Consider the following 22,745-nt stretch of genomic DNA (forward strand, 5'->3'; position numbering starts at 1 on the left):
TTCTGTGTCAGGTTATCAGCACAAGGCATCTTGCTCAATGCCTTTCCCTCCATCATTCTACCCCATCTCTCTGCCTCATTCTTAGCCTCAAGTTACCTAGTGCAATTTTTACATATGTACATTAGGTATAAACTGCATTTGCTCACCCTCCCTGCCTCATACACGTGCCGCCTCCTTAAGCTCTTCCCCCAAACACATTTCTACTTCATAGCATTTTGATAAGCAGTACATTAGCTGTAAAGAGAAACTACATCTTTGGACTCCTCCCCTAAAGAAATGCTCTTGGAAGTGCTTCCTGAAGTAGAGCCAGAGATGAATGAGACAATTATATTTTTTATTTACTAACAATAATAAATCAGTAAGTTGGGACCTGGTATAATCCTAGTTACTCAGGAGACTGAAGCTGAGGATCAAAGTTCAAGGCCAATCCTGGAAGAAAAATCTGTGATATTCTCTTTTTTCCCCCCTTATTAATACAGTGTTTATTTTGTCTTTCCTCTGGCAAACCCTGAGCCAACCACTTTCCCCAGACTTACTGGGGAGGTACAGGAAAAGGAACATATAGGGCAGATGAAAAATGGGAGAAAAAACTAAGGGAGGTGGAGAAACCCACCCAGTGGCTCTTTCACTCGGCAAAGAGGATGAGAAAGGCCACCAGCAGGCAGAAGAGCCCCATGGCCTCCGAGAGGGCAAAGCCCAGAAAGGCATGGGAGAAGAGCTACTGCTTCAGAGAAGGGTTCCTGGCAAAACCAAAGATAAGGCTCCCAAACACTGTGCCAATTCCAGCCCCAGAGCCAGCCACCCCAACTGTGGTGTCCCCAGCTCCAATGAACTTGGCTGCTGCATCGATGTCCCTTGAAATGGCACTGGTTTGGAAGCTGCGGCTGGGGACAAGTGAGGTCAGGGGACGTGGGCCTGTTAAGCTGTGGCTCTTGTCTGTCAAGTGTCTCTGGTCTGTTCAGTACCACTGCAGACAGTAGTCGTCTCAGCAGCTCCAGACCAAAGAGGGAGTAGAGGCAAACTTGAGCAGGCATACATTTTTAAGGGGGTTGTGACAGAAGAGCTGCTCCCAGGGCAGAGAAGACAGAGGGGTGGGGGAAGGGGAAATACAAATCTGTGATATTCTTATCTCCAATTAACTTGCCAAAAGCAGGAAGTAGAAGTGTGGCTCAAGTGGTAGAGTGGCAACCTTTAGTGAAACAGCTAAGTGAGAAGAGTTCAAGCCCCCAGTAGCAGCACAACAGCAGCAGCAAAATCATCAGTAGCCCAGGTCTTATACCTGACTTCACTTACAGAGGCAAGTGAAGGAATGAGGTCACTCCTTCTGTAGTCCCCTTTCACAACGCAATCAGTCCCTCCATAAGCTCTCCCTTTCCTTCCCTCTCATTTCCAGAAGCTCTGGGATTAGAATCAGTACTACTTTTGGATATGGGGTTGCTTTGTAGGTGTCAAAATCATATCCAGATAAGGAGAGAGATGACAGCCAGATGGACTGGAGAATGGAAGGGGGAAGCAGGGAAACCAGGGGTTTATCACGGGTGGCTGATCACATGGAATACAAGCCTGCAGTGTTTATGCCCTCAAAGAACAGAAGCTGGCCTGATTCCCACCTCATGCTTCCCTGCTGGCTGCAGGGCAAAGTCTAAGCTCTTAGCTAGGTACAAGAGGCCATCTATCACCTGCCCAGAGCTTATGCCTGATTTCCTGCCCCTCCTTGCCTCTTGCCTTGAACTTTTAAGCTCCAGTAGCTCTGGGTAGTTACAGGTCCCCACCCTCTCTAGCTGTGTGACCTGTAGGCGTTGGCTCAGTCTCAGCTTGCCTGGGCCCACCTTCCTCCCTTCTCACCTGGCTGACTCCTACTCCTCCTTCAAGATCAGCTCAGGTGCCAGCTTAGAGACCACTCCTGAATTCCTCTGGTATTCCCCAGGACACTGATACCATTTTTCCCTTTTTTGGGGGTCAGTCCTGGGGCTTAACCTCAGGGCCTGAGCACTGTCCTTGGGCTTTCTCTAAGCTAGAGCTCTACCACTTGAGCTACATTTCCATCTTTTTTCTAGGTATGTGGTACCAAGGAATGAAACCCAGGTCTTTGTGCATGCTAGGTAAGTACTCTGCCACTAGGCCAAACTCCCAGCCCTCTTTTTCTTTTTTGTTTGAGACTAGGACTCAACTTTTGCTTACTGGCTGGTACTCTACCAAATGAGCCATACCTCCAACTCCACCGTTACATTTTCACACTGCCTGCACAGATAAATCCATGAGAATGAGAGTCTTAGGTCCAAGTAACCAGCAAAAAGCCAGATGTAGAGCTGTGGCTCAAGTGGTAGATTACCAGCCTTGAGCTAAAAAGCCAAGCAAGAGTGCTAGGCCCTAAGTTCAAGGCCCAGCACTGACAACAAAAAAATCATGACTCAAGTTGGGTGCTAGTGGCTTGCAACTATAATAATCCTAGCTACTCAGGAAGCTGAGATCTGAGGATCACGGTTCAAAACCAGCCTGGGTACAAAAGTCGGTTTCTTATTTCCAATTAACCATCAGAAAACTGGAAGTGGCTCTGTGGCTTAAAGTAGTAGAATGCTAGCCTTGAGCTGAAAAGCTCAGGGATAGTGCCCAGGTCCTGAGTTCAAGCTCCATGACCAACCAAAAGAAGAAGAAAGAAGAAGGAGGATCAGGAGGAAGAGGAGGAGGAGGAGGAGAAAGAAGAGGCTGGTAATGTGGCTTAGTGGTAGAGTACTCACCTAGCATGCATGAAGCCCTAGGTTCAATTTCCTGAGTACCACATAACAGAAAAAGTAAAAAATAATCATGACTCAAAGGCTGTGAATACCTCTTCACCTGAGCCCAAATCCATTGAAACCCAATCAGCATTTCACCATATTCTCTTTGGGAAATTATGTACATTTGAAGACAGTAAACTTTTAATGGTAATGAGATTTATTTTTTTCATCTGTTGTGGGGCTTGAACTCTGGGCCTGGTGCTAGCACTCTCGCACTTGAGCCATAGCACTACAAGACAGTGAACTTTTAATGATCGCTTTATGACTCTATTATAAATATGGCAGCCATTCTCTTAATCCACTTTCTTCCCTGGGCTCTGTACATGGCAGGTTCAAAGCTATGGTAGTAGAATGGGGACAGATAGAAAGAAGAACACGGCTCTGTGGGAAGGGGACGCATCTAGGCAGCACAGCCCATTGAGCAAGTTCAGCCCCAACCTAAGCAGGACAAAAACAAAAGTCTAGATCTTGTCAGGTTGCCTGTGGCCCATTCCCATAACGCTGAGATCTGAAGATCAAGGTTTCAGAAAGTCAGACTAGGCAGGAAAGTCTGTAAGATTCTTTTTCATTCTTTTTTTGGAAAGTCCTGGGGCTTGAACTCAGGGCCTGGACATTGTCCCTGAGCAAGCGTGCTCTACCACTTGAGCCACAGTGTCACTTTCAGCTTTTTCTATGTGGTACTGAGGAATTGAATCCAGGGCTTCATGTATGCTAGGTGAGCACTCTACTACTAAGCTAGATTCCTAGCCCCTGTAAGACTCATCTCCAATTAATGTCTCCAAAGCCAGAAACAGAGTTATATAGCTCAAATGATAGAGTGTTAGACTTGAGCAACCAAAGTTCAGGGATTGTGTCCAGGCCTTGAGTTCAAGCCCCTGGACTGGCATGCATGTGTGTATGTGCGCACACAAAATGTTCAGATCTCAGAGATCTCTCCTGGGGGACAGTAAGCTCTGCCACCCATGTAAACTGTCAGTACATCCTGACGAGGTCCCGAGTCCTTCTAGACTCACTCTGGTCCTTGTCACAAGATTCCAGATACATACATTTCTCTCTCACCCTCTCCCTCCCTCCCTCCCCCTCCTCTCCTTTAGGGGTATCAGAGCTACCTGAGGGCAAAGTTGACAGACTCCTGGGGGTTGGGGCCAGTGGGGCCCCCAGTGGCAAGCAGGCCAAGTCTACTTCCTTTCTCAATGCTGCAGATCTGGAGGAGGAGTTGGACTACAACAACCTTAAGGTCCCTTTAGTTCTGGAACTTCAGTACACTCCCTCAGTGCTAAGATCTGCCTTTTTTCTCCCTTTTCTTTTTCCCCCTGGCAGTGCCTTGCCCAGAAAACAAGGATCTGACTGTGGTACCTGTGGCTCGAGTTGTATCCTAGAGAGGAACACAACAGAAATCAAGAGGGTAAGAGGAAGTGGCTTTTCTATCTCAGGCCAGAGGACTGAGTCAAGACAGACCCTGGCTCTACCACAGCAGCAGCCCCTCCTCACTTGCTCATGGTAGTGATCCCCTGGCCTCCAGTTCCCTAGCCTGTCCCCAAGCAGGTGGTGGTCCTGCCTCTCCAGCTCCAAGTCCAGTTCCCTACAATGTCTCCACGGCGCTCTCAGACAAGCAGGGCCTCTGAGAAAGAAAGAGACAGGAAAGGAAGAGCCCCAGCCTTGGGGCCCCTACCAAGGTGGGGATGTGGCCTGCCAGGAACCCCCATCCCCGCCCCCAAGCATTCTGCCATCCCAGCAGAGGCTGAGCTGGCCACCAACGTCCTCCCTCCCTACCTGTGCCCGCAGTGCCGGACTCTGCCTCCTGGACAGTTTGGCAATCATATCCACTATCCTGGTTGCTTGGAGCTCTTAGGATGAAGCCTGGGAAAGTTTTGGGGGTGGAGCCAAGGGGCACAACCCCAGCTGGCACAGGGCAACTGAGAAATAAGAAGTTGTCTTGATATGGTGGGAGGCTGAGACTGCTGTGGGTTTCCTGTCAGGCTGCGGAAGTGCAGCCTGAGACAGAGGCTGCTTGATGGGGCAGGCCGGGTGGGGGTGCTGGTTTGGGGTGTTATCTGCACTCCTCACTCTTCTGATTGCCCCACACAAGGATCTGAGGACCCAGCAGAACTGGTACCAGGCCCAGATGTAGCCCAGAGCAGCCTGTATAGCTGTCCCATTTAAGCCATGGAGGAGCTAGGAGGAAGCACACAGTGCAGGCAGAAGGGGCAGCTCGGGGTTCAGGCCTATATTGACTTGGTTAGTAGCTCCGGCGTTTGGAACAAGTCAGTGAGTGGCCACCCACTCCCCAAGACCCAGAGAGGGTGAAAAGGGAAAGAGGAAGCCTGTGCAGGGGGAGGGGCTCCCAAAGAGGAAGGGGTCTGTGCAGACATGGGAGGAGGGTGTCTGGACCCTGCCAGCCACTAAGAGGGGGGAAGGGAGAAGGGGTTTGGACCATATCACTATCTGCCTGCCTGGACCCTGGATCTGTCTCTTTCAGATTTGGTCAACAAGCTGTATCTGCCTTCCACTCCGGTGTGTCAACATCTCCCATTCTTATGGGCCTCACCCCTACTCATTGAGGAAGGGGACCTCCTTCCCTCTTTTCCTCCCCAACTTCTCTTCCCTCTGTCCCCTCAAGCAGGTGTGTCTTAAGACCCTAGCCACACGCAGTGGACACAATACACCCTAAGTGTGTTTTCTTTCTCTCCAAGCTACTTGCCTTGCCCCCGCTCTCCCCCCCACACCATACACATACATACACACACGCACGCACGCATGGTGCTTGTCTTGCCAGACTCAAGGACCATGTGGTATTTTGGCTCCCTTTTCTTCCAGGCCTACTTCCGCCCCTGACTTCTCTTCTCCTATACCCCTGTGGGCTCAGGACACAAGGACACTCATGCAGTGAGGATGGGACACTAGGAAAGAGTGAAGAAAGGCTGGGGCCTCTGCTGTCCTCTGCCCTAGGGAGCTCATGGCTGGTCTCCCCAGAAGTTCAAACCCCAGAGCAAATCAATCACTCCTTCCAATCCAAGGGTGCAGAGAAAGACGTCTCATATATGTAGTGTGTTTCTAGTCTCATATATGTAGTGAGGCCACTGCCTTGCCCGTGAGCCACAGCCCCACTTCCCATTTTCTAGTGATTAATTGGTGATAAGAGTCTCTTGGCTTTGTATTGCCCCGGCTGGCTTCGAACCATGATTCTCAGATCTCAGCCTGCTGAGTAGCTAGGATTATAGGCATGAGCCACCATACCCGGCACAACTGGAAAATCTTGTTCTCTGGGATGAAAGGCAAAACTATACTCGCGTGGAAGCACACACCAATAATAATCTTGACATCTGGGAAGCTGAAGTAGGGCTACATATCAAGTTCCAGGACAGCTTTTGCTACTTAGAGGTGACTATCTCAAAAGTATTTTATTTTTGAGGAAGTTGAGCATTGTGGCTCATGCCTGTAATCCTAGGAGGCTGAGATCTGATGATCAAAGATTGAAGCTGACCCAGGCAAGAAAGTTCATGAGACTCTTTATATCCAATTAACCATAAAAATAGCTGGATTAAAGCTGTGGCTCAAGTGGTAGAGTGTCAACCTTTTGAGTGTGTGTGTGTGTGTGTGCGTGTGTGTGTGTGTGTGTGTGTGTGTGTGTGTGTGTGTGTGTAATGGGACTTGAACTCAGCCTGGGCAGCCTGGGCGCTGTCCCTGAGCTCTTCAGCTCAAGGCTACCACCCTACCCTTGAATTAAGCCCCCACTTCCCATTTTCTAGAGGTTAATTCGAGGTAAGAGTCTCAGGTCCTTTTGTGCCCAGGCTGGCTTTGAACCTTGATCCTCAGATTACAGGTGTGAGCCACTGCTCATGCTCAGCAGAGTGTCAAACAATGCCTAAGGTCCTGTGTTCAAGCTCCTGTATTGTATTGGGGTACGTGTGTGTGTGTGTGTGTGTGTTTGTGTGTGTGTTGGTGGTGGTGTATACCTGTAATTCCAGTTACTCAGGAGTCAGAAACAGGAGGATCTCAAGTTTAAGACCAGTCTAGGACAAAGGTAATGGCAAGACCCTGCTTCAAAACCAAATTGGCTAAGGGTATAGCTCCAGCTCTAGTGGTAGAGCACTTGCCTAATATGTACAAGACTCTGGGTCTGATCCCTAGTGAAGGGAAGGAAGGAGGGAGGGAGGGAGGGAGGGAGGAAGAAAAGAAAGAAGGAAGGAAGGAAGGAAGGAGTCTCAAAGCAGAAAGTCAGCCCCGGATCTGGCTTGGGGCAGGTGAGGGTCACACAGCCTCCTCATTGAGTCTACTCTGTGACAGCCAGGTTGGGTGGAGGGAGGGTGGGACAGACTGTGCTTTTAGTTTCAAAGAGATCAATGGTGTCAAACCCTGAGTCCTTCCCCATGTCTCCTCCAGGATAGTAGTTGGGGCTCATTCTGTGTGTATCAAAGCCTGGCTCAAAACTACATGTCCACCAATGTGCAGGGGGAGAGGGATGGTGGTACCATGTGGGGTCGTCAGAGGTGTGCTTGAGGTGGGGGGAAGCATGCCCATTTAATTCTAATGGAACTGGCTTGAGTTGGGGGCTGGGCAGAGCATTTTGCTGCTACCTCCGTGATTCAGATAAGCACAGCTCAATGGAATCTCCTTACTTGAGGCATGCAGTATAGTGTGCTAAATGAAGGAAAACAATGGAGCAGGAGTCTAGTAACATGCATTCTTGGGTAGACTGTACCCCAGGTTCTCTCTGAGCAACGCTGGAACATCTCATACTGGGGCTTGAACTTAGGACCTGTGGGCTGTCCCCCAGCTTTTCCACTCAAGGCTGAGGTTCTCCAACTTGAGCCATACTTTCATTTCTGGCTTTTTAGTGGCTCATTGGAGATAAGAGTCTCATAGACTTTCCTGGGGGGGGGTGGGGGTGGTCCTGGCTTCAGATGGTGATCATCAGATCTCAGCCTCCTCAGTCTCTAGCATCACAAGTATGAGTCACTGGTGCTTGGCTAATGCTGGAATTTCGGGGCCTCCATTTTTACAGCTGTATTAAAGGGCCTGTCCTTCTTCCTGCCTCCAGGGCTGGTTTCTGTGAAAGCTCAGCAGGCCGCTGAGTTCCCACACCCACAGGGATATGGTGAGAAAGCAGGGTGTGCTTCTGCTTTTCTAATGTGGGGTTTCGATTGGACACCATTGGCACTGGACTCTGCTCCAAGCTACTGATGACCTCAGTGGCTGGCCAGATCCTCCCTGTGGGCTGGATCTGGGGTGAGGCTCCTCACTGGCTCAGGACACCTGTACTGTAAGCCAGGGTGGCAGAGGCCCAGCAAGGCCCACTGGGGCTTGTGGTAATCAGAAATGACCCATCAAAGAACCTCCCAGCTGGTGAAGGCTGTGGTTTTGATTCAAGCCAGGGAGGTGGGAAAGAATAAACCACCTTCTGCTCACACCCCAAACACATCTGCAACTGTGTTTCCTTCATTCTTTCCCCTGTCCTCTAGTGGAAGGCCTGATCAAACCCTCAGAGCCTCCACTTCCTCTGGAGAGGTCTCTCATAAGGAAGGTAGAGAGCCTCTTTCTCTGTCATCTTGGTCCTTTTGCCATTTCCGCAAACTCTGTTTCTTAAAAAAAAAAAAAAAAAAAAAAAAAAGTGTGCAGGGGTGCTGGTGGTTCATTCCTATAATCCTAGCTACTCTGGAAGCTGAGATTTTAGAGTCCCAGTTCAAAGCAAGCTAGGACAAAAAAAAAAAGTCTATAAGATTCTGGCAAAAAGCTGGGAGCTATGGCTCAAATGGTAGCGCACTAGCCTTGAGAAAAAGGCCCCAGGGACAGCATCCAGGCCCTGAGTTCAACCCCTACAACAGACAAAAAAAAAAAAAAAAAAAAAAAAAAAGAAAGAAAGAAAGAAAGAAAGCTATGTGCCCTGCCTGCAGAGTTATGCCTTTTGGTTTTCTTCCTCTTCCTCAGCCTCTCAGGTCCAGGCTCCCTCAGCACTGGAGCGTCACCTTGCTATTCACCTTACCGTATGTGCATTGCATGCGAGGTAAAGGACATAGCTCTATCTCTGGGCTCCTGTAGCCCAACAGGTCCCAAATCAAAGTTGCCTTCGCTCTCCTCCTGGCAGAAGCCAGGGATCATCCACCACATCAGTTGTTTTTGAGCCTGATGATCCTACCAGCTCAGAGGACCAGTTCTTAAGTGGTGTTGGGACCACGGGTACACCCCTCTCGCCCCGGAAGTGCACCCACACATGGCAGACAGATCTTATCTGTTTTCTTGAATTCACCAATACCAAGCCAAGGAAAGGATGCAGTTGCTTAAGAGGGTTGGAGGACACAAACAAGTAGAATGGGTGGCCTTTGGCTACATCTGAAATGAATTGAGTTCACTGAGAGAGTGATGGATTAGGAGAATAGGAAATGAAACCCTGCCTTGGGTCTTATGACATGACATTGAGGAACTTGTGCTAATCTTATTAGGTACCACTATGGTGGATGTCTGGTACGGGGTGGCCTTGTACCAGACCCTGCATCTCTAGGAGCGGATGGAAAACTAAAACAGATGAGCAAGGCTCATCCTGTCCTTAAGCCTGGAAATGCAGGGGAGGCAGGGGGCAGGGAGAACTCCTGGGAGTTGATAGACCCTTAGCTACTTGGAAGATTAACAATAGGTAGATTGGGGTTTGAGGCCAGCCTGGGCAGAAAAGATTCTGAGACCACTTCTCAGCTTACTACTGGTCATGGTGAAGTATACCTGCCTTCTAGGTTCATAGGAGGCTGAGATTCAGGGAGCCTAGTTTCAGGCCATCCTGGGAAGACAAGTCTGTTAGTCTCCATCTTCAAAATGACTAATAAAATGTCAGGCTTGATGTTTTGGCCTAAAATGGGAGAGTGCTAGCCATGCAAGGAAACTGAGCAGGTAGGAGCCTTAAATCCAAGCACCAGTATCACCAAAACAAAACAAAATATAGCACAAAAAAGGATGGGAAGTGTAGTGTAAGGGGTAGAGTGCTTGCTTAGTAAGTTTCAGACCCTGAGTTCAAATGTTAGCAACACAGACAAAAAAGGAAGGCTTACTGTTTGATAAGTGTGTTGCCACAACTGCCTCGTACTCATGCCTACTAAACTCCAGTGCTACCAAAAAAGAAAAGCATTTGTTTTTAAATGTACTATGAGTTGTAAAGAAAATTCAAGTGAGTGGGGCACGGTAGCTCGTGCCTGTAACTGTAGCTACTCAGGAGGCTGAGATCTGAGGATTGCGGGTCAAAGCTAGTCCAGGCACTAAAGTCTGTGAGACTCCTATCTCCAATTAACCACAAGAAAATCAGAAGTGGTACTGTGGTTCCAGGGGTAAGGCAGTAGCCTTGAGCAGAAGAACTCAGGGACAACACCCAGGCCCAGAGTTCAAGCCCCATAATTAGGGGGGGAAAATTCAAGTAGATAGATTCACTAGGAACTGAAACTACAACTTAAAAAACAAAAGGCCTCTTAAGGAGACTTAGGTCAAGCCAAACATTAAATTAAAAAGAAAGAAAAGAGGCTGGGCACTGGTGGCTCATGCCTGTAATCCTAGCTACTCAGGGTGCTGAGATCTGAGGATTGCAGTTCAAAGCCAATCTAGGCAAGAGTCTGTGAGACTCTCATCTCCAGGTAACTACTGGAAAATTGGAAGTGGACCTGTGGCTCAAAGTGATAGAGCACTAGCCTTAAATGAAATAGCCAAGGGATGGCACCCAGGCCCTGAATTCAACACCCACAACTGACCCCCCTCCCCCCAAAAAAAGAAAGAAGAAAAGAGAAGAAAGAAGGTCAGATGTGGTGGCTTCTGCCTGCAAGCCCCCAGGGTTCGCAGATTGGGGTTCCTGAAATAGGGGGCAAGGACTAGGAAGAAATAGAAGAGAGACAGACACACCGGGTCCGGGATGTCCGCAGTCCAGGTAAAGACTGCCGCGTTTATTTTTCACTCCAGCTTCTTCCCTCCTTCAGACCCAGGGAACTTCCAGGTGTTACATTCATATGGTAAATCTCAGGTCATTTAAACAGAATAAGGCCAGAAAACAATAAGACAATAAAGCCATTGTCTGATGCAAATCAAGGTACAGTTTGATTCCACTCTGGCTCCCAACACAAGCCCAGCTACTTCAAAGGTAAAGATGGACAGGGCTGCAATTTAAGACCAGCCCAGACCAAAAACAAACAAACAAAAAAACAAAAACAACAACAAAAAAAGAATAAGACCCATCTTCTTAACATTGTCATTCCAGCTATAAATAGGTATCAGTAGGAGAATCTCACTCCAGGCTGGCGTGGGCTAAAGTACGAGACCCTATCTGAAAAACAGCTAACACAAACAGGACTATCTGAAAAACAGCTAACACAAACAGGACTGCAAACATGACTGAAGTAGTAGAGGGCTTGCTTAGCAAGCATAAGGCCTTAAGTTCAAGCTTCAGTACTACTAAAAGGGGCATTTTTCAAGGACTTAAAAGATACCATAGTACTAACTGAAGGAAAAAGGTTTTCACCCTGAGATTCAAATGTGTGGCCTGGGAATTCAAGCAGAAGATAGATCTCAAATGTCAGAACCCAAGTACACAGACCTAGAAATATAAAGAGGGAAAAGATAAGCAAGTGGAATCCAGTCAGGAGAGCTAGCATGCAAATGAAGGAAGAAATAAAAGAAATAAACTGGCAATGAAGAGATTTTCCCCTAAGCTGAAAATGACAGGAGTGAACAGACTGACAGGCTCTGTGGGTTCCAGATGGGAGCACTGACAAGAAGCCCTAGCAGTACACAGTCTATAAAACATGAGTTTGGTTTAGGGACCCCAGGGATGGTGGGCAGAAGCTACTAATGAATAGAAAACAGAATCCAGAGTAAAAGAAAATCAATAGCAACCCGATCAGAGCAGAAATTCCCCACAAGGTCAACCAATACATCTGAAATATGTCAGAAATAATAAAACCAAGCAAAGGATAAGAGTTATTAAATGAAATGTCAGGAGACTGGATTCTTGCTTTGCAGAGTGAGTTTCAGTGAAAAAGTACTGCCATGTCACACATACCAGAAAGGTGATCTTTAAATAGATGATTATGGTTGAAAGAAAAGGATACCAAGAGATGCTAGGCAAATGTAAAATATAAAGCCAAATAGAAGGGTGAAATAGAAAGTTAAACCCCAAAATAGGTTGAAGATAGACAGCAGGTAATGACTGGACAGCTTCCATCAGAACAAAGTCTGTATGCTCCCAATAGCATTACCACTAATTATAAAACCCAGATTACAGGTTCATGCCTGTAATTCTAGCTACTCAGGGGGATGAGATCTGAGGACTGTAGTTCAAAAGCAATACAGGCAGAAAAATTGGTGAGATTCTTATCTCCAATTAACCAGCAACAATGAAAATGGACTAGTGGCTCAAGTAGTAGAGTGTCAGCCTTGAGTAAAAAAAAAGCTAAGGGGGCTGGGAGTTTGGCCTAGTGGTAGAGTGCTTGCCTAGCATGCACGAAGACCCGGGTTCAATTCCTTGGTACCACATACTTAGAAAAAGCCAGAAATGGTGCTGAAGCTCAAGTGGTAGAGTTCTAGCCTTGAGAAAAATCCAAGGACAGTGCTCAGGCCCTGAGCTTAAGCCCAGGACTGGCAAAAAAAAAAAAAAAAAAGCTAAGGGACAGGCTTGGAGTTCAAGCCCCAGTACTTACGTAAAAGAAAAGAAAAAAGGGCCGGGAGTTTGGCCTAGTGGTTAAAGTGCTTGCCTAGCATGCATGAAGACCCGGGTTCGATTCCTTGGTACCACATACATAGAAAAAAGCCGGAAGTGGTGCTGAGGCTCCAGTGGTAGAGCTCTAGCCTTGAGAAAGTCCAAGGACAGTGCTCAGGCCCTGAGCTCAAGCCCAGGACTGGCAAAAAAAAAAAAAAAAAAAAAAAAAAAAAAAAAAAAGAAAAGAAAAGAAAAAACAGAAAGCATTCTAAGGACATAAAAGCCTTTTTTTTTTTTTTCTCAGTCCTGGGCTTGAACTCAGTGCCTGAGCACTGTTCTTGGACTGTCTCAAGGCTAGAGCTCTACCACCACTTCCAGCTTTTTTCTATGTACGTGGTACTGAGGAATTGAACCCGGGTCTTCGTGAATGCTAGGCAAGCACTCTACCACTAGGCCAAACTCTCAGCCCTGAGTGTAAAAGTCTGAATAACCAATAAACTCGATTTATCTACAGGAAACATTATGTTCTTTAAATAGAGAATATACATTTTTTCTTTATGTCTATGAAAACTTAGCAAAATTATTTGTTCAGACACAAACAAACCCACAATATTTATATATATATATATATATATATTTTTTTTTTTTTCCTGGGCAGTCCTAGGGCATGGACTCAGGGTCTAGGTGCTGTCTCTTAGTGTGTGTGTGTGTGGGGGGGGTTAATTGGAGATTTCTTCCCTAGGACTATAGGTGTGAAGCACCCGCACCCTGCTTGTTGGCCAGTCTTGTCTCCTGGACAGCAAGCTACTGGAGGGCAAGGGCCTTACTTCTTGTTACCTTCCCAGTGCCTGCACAGCATCACCCTTTCCTCCCTGGGAATATAAGCGCAAGCTAGAAAGCAGGAAGCATCATCCCACTGTGACACAAGTGACCATGGAAACCTACCACAAAAACCTAGGAAATGGAACACACACACCCGCAGAAACCCAAATGCTAGCAGAAGTAGACGGAAATGTCCCTGCTATCCAAACATTTCCAATGAGATTAAATCATTTTATGGGGGTAGGGGTTATAGCAATTCACACATTGGAATAGACCCAGGAGCGTTCCACTCTTGTGACCAGGAAGTATCTGAAGGTAGCTCCTGCTGGTTCCTCTGCTCCCCAAGACTAGAGGCAGGTGCTACTTCACCTGTATGTCTCACAAGGGCCCTCCAGCCAGAAGCAGAGGAGGCTGGTGGCTCCCCAGGGTCACCTGGACAGCATTCTGGAAACCCCTCAACAGCAGAATTCTTCCTCAATTTAGAAACAGGTTCCTGAATGTAACCAGGAACACTTTTGCCCTCAATCCCCTTGCTTATCTGCCCAGGTCCAGCTTCCAATCCTGCCAAAGCTGCCATAGAGCACATTTCCTGCCACCCCCCCCCCCAAATCATCACAACCAGGGCCTTCCACCACTGCAGTATCTGGCACTGACCAAGCCAACTGAAGCTGGCACTCAGCACTGAACTCCATCCCTTTTCACACTGCACAGCTCTAAAAGGATGAGAAAATGGGTTCAGAGGTGGCCAACTGCTCGGTTCATCAGGAAGCAGGAAGGAGAGAGCTAGTCCAAAACCTAACTTGTGGCCTCTGAGCTGAAGGGAACCAGAAACTTGGGGTGACAGTTAACCCAGGCTCCAGGGAGCTGCTCAGAGGACAAAAGGCCACATCCCAGCCTGCATGTGGAGGGAGATGTACGTGGTGAGAGCTCTGGGTATCCAGGAAAGTATGGTGAAGGGAGGAGGGGGTACCCCAAGAACTTGCTCATTCCCAAGCCAGGTCAAGCTGAGCACTAAATTCCTGGGTCATCAGGTGGTGGGGTGAGGGGTGGGGGAAGAAGCCAAGTCCAATGTGAAGAAATCATTGGCTTTAGCAAGGAGACAAGTGGGGTGAGAGGAATCAGGTTGAAGAGAAAGGAGGGACAAGGCGTCTCATTGGATCCCCTTATTTTGGGCTATATTCCCTGCTCCTACCAACCCCTTCCACCACTTCCAGCTCGCTTGAAGTGGGGAGACAGGTAAGTGAGTCTATTGAAAAGAGGTTATCCCAGGAAGTGTACAAGCCAGATATGGGGGTGGGGGAGGGCAGGGGTAAAGAAAAACCCTAGCCTACCCTCCTTTCTCCCAGCACTCCCATAGTTCCCTGGGTCACTCACAGTTCCTGGTAGAAGAGAAGGGAAGAACCAGAGACCCTGGGGCTCTGTCCAGGGCAGGCTCAGGTGTGGTGCCTCCCTGCCTGTTTGTCCAAGAAGTTGTAATGCAGGATTGTAATTCTGTCCTGCCAGCGGCCAATGCCAGGGCAGCAGAGGTGGGCTCCTTTCCAGATCTTGCCCTGAGGTGCCCCACCTCTGGGGTTGGGCCAGGGATGGTGGCCACACCGTGGGGGAGGGGTGCAGAGGCCACCTGGTGGCTGCCTTGTTTCCTTGAAGGAGCTGCTGGGGCCTTCTTCCCTAGCCCTAACCCCATATAAATTTGGGGGCATTTGACCCACTGCAGCTTGTACTATTCTTTTTTTTCATATATTTTTATTGTAATTAATAGAAGGGTTACATGATATTTGCCAGATAGACGGTGCATTAATTCACATATATTGATTCCCTTCCACTTGTCTTGGTCCCCATTCCCCCCCCAACCCCCACCAGTTTGTACTATTCTTGCAGAAGAGGCACAGTGTAGTCAACCCTAAAGGCTGCCTGGCTGAGGCATGTTAGCCAGGGTGGAGTGTGAGATCAACAAGCTTAGAACGGACTTGGCTAGATGCAGCCTAGACACTCAGACTATGGGACATTTGACTAGACATAAGACCTCTCAGCATGTTTTATTCTGTACACCTAGGCTAGCAGCTAGGACCCTAGCCCACAGCATAGGCCTTGGAGGGACATTGTATTGTTGCATTTTATGCCCCTTTGGTGAGCAGCCTACACTGCTGCTTGAGTGACTGGTGAATAGCAAGAGTATGTAACACTGTCATCGGCAGGGTCCCTGGCCCTGCAGAGTGGTCTGCTGAGACCCAGCTGATCCCACCTTCCCCAAAGGCCCTGTGCCTGTGTCACCTCCATCTTGGTATGTGTGCTTCTGGGCCACATCTTCCCCCCCCCCCCCCCCAGAAATCCTATCTCCTCATCCTCTCCCTCACCAGCTCTATCACTTAAACTCAGGGGAGCCTCTGTCCTCCATCCTTATTCTCCCTCCTCCCCTGCCAAGCCTTTCCAGCTGCATCTATCACCCTTGACCCACTGCCCTCTGCCCTCAGCTGGCCCTCTAGTGGCCACTTCAGATAAACGTCCAAAAGCCTTTTTCAAATTTAGCCTTTCTGTTTTTCTGCACTCCTTTTGGGGGTGCTGTATATTGGACTTCGAGCATTCTAGGCAAGTACTGTAATACTTGAGCTATACATATAAATCTTTTGGCTTTTCTTCAGTTTTTGAGACCTTTGTGCTCAGACTGGTCTCAAACTCAAGGTTCTCCTGCCTCTACATCCCATGTAGCTGGGATTGCAGGTATGTGCCAACACGCCTGGCATCATTATCCTCTCCCTTTCTCTGGACATTTTCTTTGGCTTCTGGTCAGCACACTCCTGCTTTTCTTCCTTGCTCCCTGGCTGTTTCTTCTCTAGCATATTTTATTCCTTCTGCTAACTCCATCAAAGTGTGCTCCCCAGGAATTTCCTTTGCCCCACTTCTCCCCATGCCCTCAGCAAACCCCACCCTGTCTGCTGGTTAGTGTATGTGAGAAGCTAAGCACTCAATCTAATAACCCCGTCCTTCCCCCAGCCCTGCAGTTAGACCCTGCAGAAGCTCCCATCACCAGCCCAGGAGACCACAAAGGTTCTTGGTTGTTCTTTTTTTTTTTTTTGCCAGTCCTGGGGCTTGAACTCAGGACCTGGGCACTCTCCTTGAGTTTCTTTTGCTCAAGGCTAGTTCTCTATCACTTGGGCCACAGTGACACTCTGGCCTTTTCTGTTTATGTGGTACTGAGGAATCAAACTCAGGGCTTCATGCGTACTAGGCAAGCACTCTACTACTAAGCCACCTTTCCTGTTGGAGACTGCCTCAGGGTCTCTTAACTTGCTGTCTAAAACTTTTAATATGATAGCTTAGTAAAAAGTTTTAGGCTGCTTAATTTGTGCTAAAAGACATCTGGATCATTATCTTTATTTACCGGTTGCTTTACTCCGTGCCAGGAGACATCCGAACTGCTATCATAATTTATAAGTCACTTTGCTCTGTGTCAAGAAGCATCTGGACTGATATCTTGACAGTTAATTTAGAGACTATTCTGATTTACGCTAAGTGTTATCTTGACAGGTCACTTGCTCCATCTCCTGTCTTCCCAAACCTCCTTTTCCTGCCTATAATGAATCTTGCAAAGTAAAAATTCTGCTGCGCTAGCCCCTGCTTTAGAGCCCTATATAAACCCCCTCTGACTTTCAATAAACAGACCTTGATCAGAACACTGTCTTGGTCTCATTCTTTGTGTTTGTCTGTCCCACTCATTTAGGTACGGTTCCCTCTCGGGTCTCAGTTGACTGAACCCCGCGGGCCGGGGCAGATTGGCGCCCGACGTGGGGCTCGAGGCACGGGAACAGCGCCTAAAGCCGTCGCCACCGAAGAAGGACTGCGCAGTCTTAGCCACCCCAAATTCAGAGGACGAGGAGTACCCGCCTGCGTCCACTGCCAAGGTAGGAGAAATTCGACGAATTGGGACAGAAACTTAGTAAGCAAGAGTTGTTTGTTCAAGGCTTAAAGGCTTCACTCAACACACAAGGAACTTGGGTTAGAAAGAAAGATTCAAAGGCATTTTTCGAAGAATTATGTCCTTGGTTCCCCAAAGAGGGAACGATTAATGAGGTTATATGGCAAAGAGTTGGAGACTGTTTAAATAATTAAGAAGATTCATGTTTTTATAAGAATTTTCATGTAATTATTGCAATTGTGGTCAAATAAGGAACATTTTCTGCTTGAAACTATAAATAGTGCATGCTTGGCCATGTACACTGTAAATAGCCTTTACCAAATGTGTTTGACAAGGAATTGTTTTTATGTGGATAAAATGATCATTGATCTTAAAGATTGCTTTTTTACAATTCCACTACACCCTGATGATATTTTGTTGGAGGCTCAGAACAGGCCAGATCTACTTTCTAAGGCCTTTCTTAACCTTGGCTTGCAAATAGCTCCTGATAAAGTCAATTTCGTGTTGACTGCCTCCATACCCTTAGATATTCAATGGCTTAGGCCTTATTTAAAATTGCCTAATAATATCTTTTTGCCCCTCAATGATATTCTGCGAGGAGACTCTGACCCCTCCTCCCTCCGCAAACTCACAGCAGGCTAACATTGCAGGCCTTGCTTGATTTGGACATCTCCTCCCAGTTAAAAGTTAGACCCTTAAAGAATCCACACAAATCTCAGGTAAAACAGCAGGCCCCTCCCTTACTTGTCTTTCCAGTCACTCGCTCTCAGATTAAATTACCCCAGAATGGCGAGAGCCAAAACAAGGAGGCAGGAACCCCGGAGCAGGATGAAGGAGAATCGGAAAATGACTCCCCTCAAGGAGATCAGACAGAACACTCTGATAATCAGAGTGAAGAGGAGTCAGAAGAAGAGGGAGGAAGAGGCCCCCGGTTAACCCTCAGAGCCCCAAATAATTATCAGCCTTTCAAATTTAAACAAATTAAAGAATTAAAGAACGCTGTTTCCTCCTATGGGCCGACTGCCCCTTTTACTCTGTCTTTGCTGGAGAGCTTGTGTTCACAATACCTCACTATTTACGATTGGGAGATCCTGGCAAAAGCAGTTCTTAGCCAAGGTCAATATCTCTCCTGGAAAGCTGATTATACAGAGAGGTGTCGGGAACAAGAAAATAGTAATGTCCTTAGACCAGAAACGGCCAAGTGGACGCTTAAAAAATTATTAGGACAGGCTCCCTATAACACCAATGAGCGGCAAGCCAGGTTTTCTCCTAGGTTGTTAGCACAGATCCGGCTTGCCGCGCTGCAGGCTTGGAAAGCAATACCTTCCCCCGGCTCTATTTTTTCCTCTATTGCTAAAGTTCGTCAGGGACCACAAGAGCCCTATAATGAGTTGGTGGGGAGGCTTACTGAAGCCGCTGAACGTATTTCTGGTAGGGATGAAACTGAGAGTGATTTCATTAAACATCTGGCTTTTGAAAACGCCAATGCCGCCTGCCAAGCTGCCTTATGGCCTCATCGGTGTCTTAAGACTCTCTCTGATTATATAAAAATCTGCTCAGATGTAGACCCCACCTCCCGCAATATTGGCCTAGCTATCGGAGCGGCGCTCAAAGAGTTACACCCAGAAAAAACGCGCCTGTGCTTTAACTGTCGTCAGGCCGGACATTTTGCTCGGGAGTGCCCCCAGCCCAAAACTACTAACTCAGCTCCAGGGAACTCCCCACAGCAGGGACAAATTCTGCCCTTTTGTCCACGATGTAAAAAGGGCAGACATTGGGTTTCCGAGTGCCACTCCAAGACAGATATTCAAGGAAAACCTTTAACTTCTGGGCCGGCGGGAAACTACAGGAGCGGCCAGCCTCAGGACCCCAGTCAACAAACTTCTGGGGCAGTCAGATTTGTTCCCCCACAACAGGTGGCCCCTGCAGTGTCTCATCCCTCACACGTGCCACCCCAGGGAGCTCAGGACTTGACCTCTGTTCCTCCACCCATATAATACTAACCCCTGAGGCGGGAACCCAGCTCCTATGCACCGGAGTGTTTGGGCCCCTGCCGCCAAATGTATTTGGCCTTATTTTAGGAAGAGGCAGCTCAGTTATTCAGGAACTTAATATTTCACCTGGCATAATTGATAATGATTACACAGGTGAGATAAAAATCATGGCCTCTGCACAGGACGGCCCTGTCTCTATTTATCCGGGACAGAGAATCGCTCAATTGGCTTTATTACCCCTCATTAACACATTTAAAAGGAATCGGCCAGTCTTCCAACCCTCTCCAGAGCTCAAAAGTTTTAACATGGGAGGATCAAGAAGGAAGTAAAGGCACAGTTCAGCCCTATGTAGTTCCAAATATCCCAGTTAACTTATGGGGGAGGGCTATTCTCTCTCAAATGAAGCTTTTTATGTGCAGGCCAAATGAGATTGTAACACAGCAAATGCTTAGTCAAGGAATTCTTCCCGGCCAAGGGCTTGGAAAAGAAAAGCAAAGGCCTCCGGCCTAGAAACTGCTGCAGGCCCAGCTCCTGTGTGTAGCTGGCCTAGCAGCATCTTAGCAATTGGCATGCCCCCTGTTCTGGCCAGAGCCATTCAGCCACTGCTCCTATAATCTCTAGGGAGAGACAAGATATGGATGTTGTGACATTCTATGACGACTGCATTAGTTATGAAAAAATTGACATGGAACTGCTCCCCCAATTCTAGGGGCCACAGTCTAATCGCATAGACGGGAAAAAAACAATTGGGGCTACTAAAATTAATAAGGATCAGGCAAATACAAGCTTCAAATACAGGTTTCTTCATAATCTCCCCGCAGTAAATATGCTCATGGGAATCACCCAACCAGGGCTCCCAAGTCTTTCACCAATTCCTAATAATTTGTATATTTATGCTATTGAGATAAAAGATTGCCTTTTTCTAGAAACAGTGGTTTTCCTTTAACAACCTTTTTTGTAAAAGATGCCCAGGTGAAAAGCAAAGGCCTCCAGAGGTAAGTAGAAATCGGCCGACCCCCTGTATGTCTGTGTTTTGTTTTGTTTTGTTTTGTTTTTAAGAAAGTGCACTGTGGTCCTAAAACAGAGAGAAAAGAAGGCTGGACGCAGCAAGGTCTCTAAGGCCTGGGTGGTCAAGGGACGCCTTGACCCCCCCTTCTGAGTTTCTTGTCGATAACAGGGCATGCCTGAGAGTCCCACCAGCAAGACATGTCTAAATCTAAAAATAGCTGTTTGGTGAAAACATTCATCTGAGCTCATGTTTTTGTGTTAAGTGTATCTGATTGAGTCCAATTTTCTTGTTATATGTCAATGTCTGATTTTGTTTCAGAGGTTTTTGTAGGTAGATTAGGATGGCCTCCGTCTGCCAGCTACCAGGGGATGGAAATCTCTTTCTGTCACTCTGGTAGTTTAAGGCCAGGCATGCCATCAAAAGTTTAGGAGTTACTTAAAAGTCTCTGCTTCTCTGTCTTGTTCGTGTTACATATTTTTCCTGGTACATTGGTACCAGTTCTAAATATGGATCCTTGTGATTTTTATGTGTGTATATGTCTTTGTTATTTATTTGAACATTTCTGGGCCTGGTATGGCCGCCCCCGCGTGTCTGCAGTTGTAACAAGCCCTGGAAAAATAAATTCCAGCTAAGTTGCCTTGCAAAAAGTTTTGTTTTGAACCTGGTTCTCACCTGCAAGAGTAAAATTGGCAAAGCTCTCTTGACACAAACTTCCGGAAAATGAACGGCCGATATTAATTTTGTGAGCTTTAAGATCTTTGAGTATGAATGTGTGTGAATGAGTGAGTGAGCATATTCAAGGTTAAATTCTCAGCATGCTGTATAAAATGGATGAGTTCATACTTGAAACACAAAAGCAATTGGGTAGATCTAAGTTTAAACTTCAGGAAAAGTATTAGGTTTAAATGTTTCCTATGTCTCAAAGGTGCATTGTTTTAAAGAGAAACTGGTAAAAAGTATTTTTCTAAAGATCCTAAAATCTGCATTTTAAAAATTTGATATTGTAATGCATAGAGCTGTTTACATTGTAAACATTGTATCCTGTTTAGCACAGAAAAAATTAAGGACTTTGAAATTTATTTCCTTAAGTTAAAGCTTGGAGACATGTATTAGAGATTTAACTGTAAATTGTTTATCAATCTCAGAAACTTTGCCTGTCTTTTAAAACTGTTTAGGTAATCAAATGCCAAGAGAAAGGACGGAAAACTTAGGATCATCTTCATCTTTTTTCCTTGCAAACTGACACTAGAAATCTAATGGTAAAATGTGGATAATATGATTAGTATTTTAAAGGAATGTACCCATGCAATTGGGTGTATTTAAAAAAAAAAAAAAAAGGGAAGGAAACTAAGTCCAGACTTAAGACTTTTGGTGCACTGATGTCCGTAGTTCTTGCATTAGGGAAAAAGTGTTATTTGAGTTTAAACTGTTGTAGGAGTTCCAGGCAGTAATCTAAACTGCAGGAAATAACAAAAAGCCTCTTCTAAGGCAAGGGGAGAGCCTTGAGCCCTAGGGGGCCTGGAGACAAAAGGAAGTTCCTTGAGCCCTTGAAGGTTTTTCAAATACAAATAAAGACTAAAGAGTTAAATGTTTAAGCAAATATCTGTAAAAGTTTTAAAGAACATTAGAAATGGGTTTCTGAACAAAGTTTGAAAGTGAAGTTGTCCTAAATGTTTGTTTCAAGAAAGAGAAAAAAGGAAAATTAGGACTACCAAAATGGTTGCTTAATTGCTATTTCAGCTTACTCTTGTAAGTTACTTTAAAGCAATCTCCAGCAGGCCCATGGAGAAAGACAGCAGATCCTCATTCAGATGTAACTTTGGCTCTTACCAGGTTCCAGGTAAGATCATGCTTAGACTATTTCTGAGTTGACCACCTTGTTGCTTCTAATTGGAGTAACGTGGCCTTTTGTAGGACTCATTGATCTGAAAGCTGCAGTTTCCAGCCAGCCCGGGCAAAGCAAGGTCCCTGTGAGACTGTGGTGTCTAATCTGCCAGCAGGATGCTGAGGCAGAGTTGCTTTGGAGCTCAAAGTGGCAGAGTGCTGGCCTTGAGCTGGAGAGTTGAGGGACAGCACCCAGACCCTGAGTTCAAGTCCAGCAACCAACAGAGTGAAATGCCAATGGGATGTTTATCCGGGTGTGAAGAGACACTATTGGGATGAAAGCAAGTAAGCCACTGCTTGGATGGCAGAGATGGTGTCAGATCCTAGAGTCACTTGTGCTTAGCTATTCAATATTAATCAGAGTCGGGAGGTCATAGAATAGTTTGTAAGCATGCCTTACTAATGCCCGTGCCTTTCATAACTGGGCAGGAACTTGTCAATCATCTGTGATAGTGGTAGTTCTGACTAAGTGAAATTTGGTTTGACACCAGCCACAAATTCAGGAAAGTTTGTGGATCTGAGGCTTGTGTCCCTACTATCTGTTTAGATCTGGCAACTGAAGCATAGTTAGAGTCGCAGGGATTAAGTTCCCCAGACAATCAAGAAAATGCCTTTGCAAATGGGTGCTAAGTAGGCTAAACTATTGTAGCCAAAGAAGGTTTGTGCAGTCGTTAAATGTTGAATA

At 46.7% G+C, this 22,745-nt stretch overlaps 1 protein-coding gene and 2 pseudogenes across 7 annotated transcripts in view; 1 reads left to right on the forward strand and 2 right to left on the reverse strand.

Moving 5' to 3' along the window:
- The window catches only part of LOC150050789 (uncharacterized), a 203,156-nt gene that overhangs the window by 89,235 nt on the left and 91,176 nt on the right, over nt 1-22,745 (forward strand). The window lies entirely within an intron of this gene.
- Nucleotides 1-22,745, reverse strand: part of LOC150050797 (rho GTPase-activating protein 27-like) — a 39,545-nt pseudogene that overhangs the window by 9,349 nt on the left and 7,451 nt on the right. The window lies entirely within an intron of this gene.
- On the reverse strand, nt 11-4,598 carry LOC150050798 (ATP synthase F(0) complex subunit C2, mitochondrial-like; annotated as a pseudogene).

The sequence above is a fragment of the Megascapheus bottae genome, chromosome 17 (genome assembly GCF_031878675.1).
Source record: "Megascapheus bottae isolate mThoBot1 chromosome 17, mThoBot2.hap1, whole genome shotgun sequence".
Classification (NCBI taxonomy): domain Eukaryota; kingdom Metazoa; phylum Chordata; class Mammalia; order Rodentia; family Geomyidae; genus Megascapheus; species Megascapheus bottae.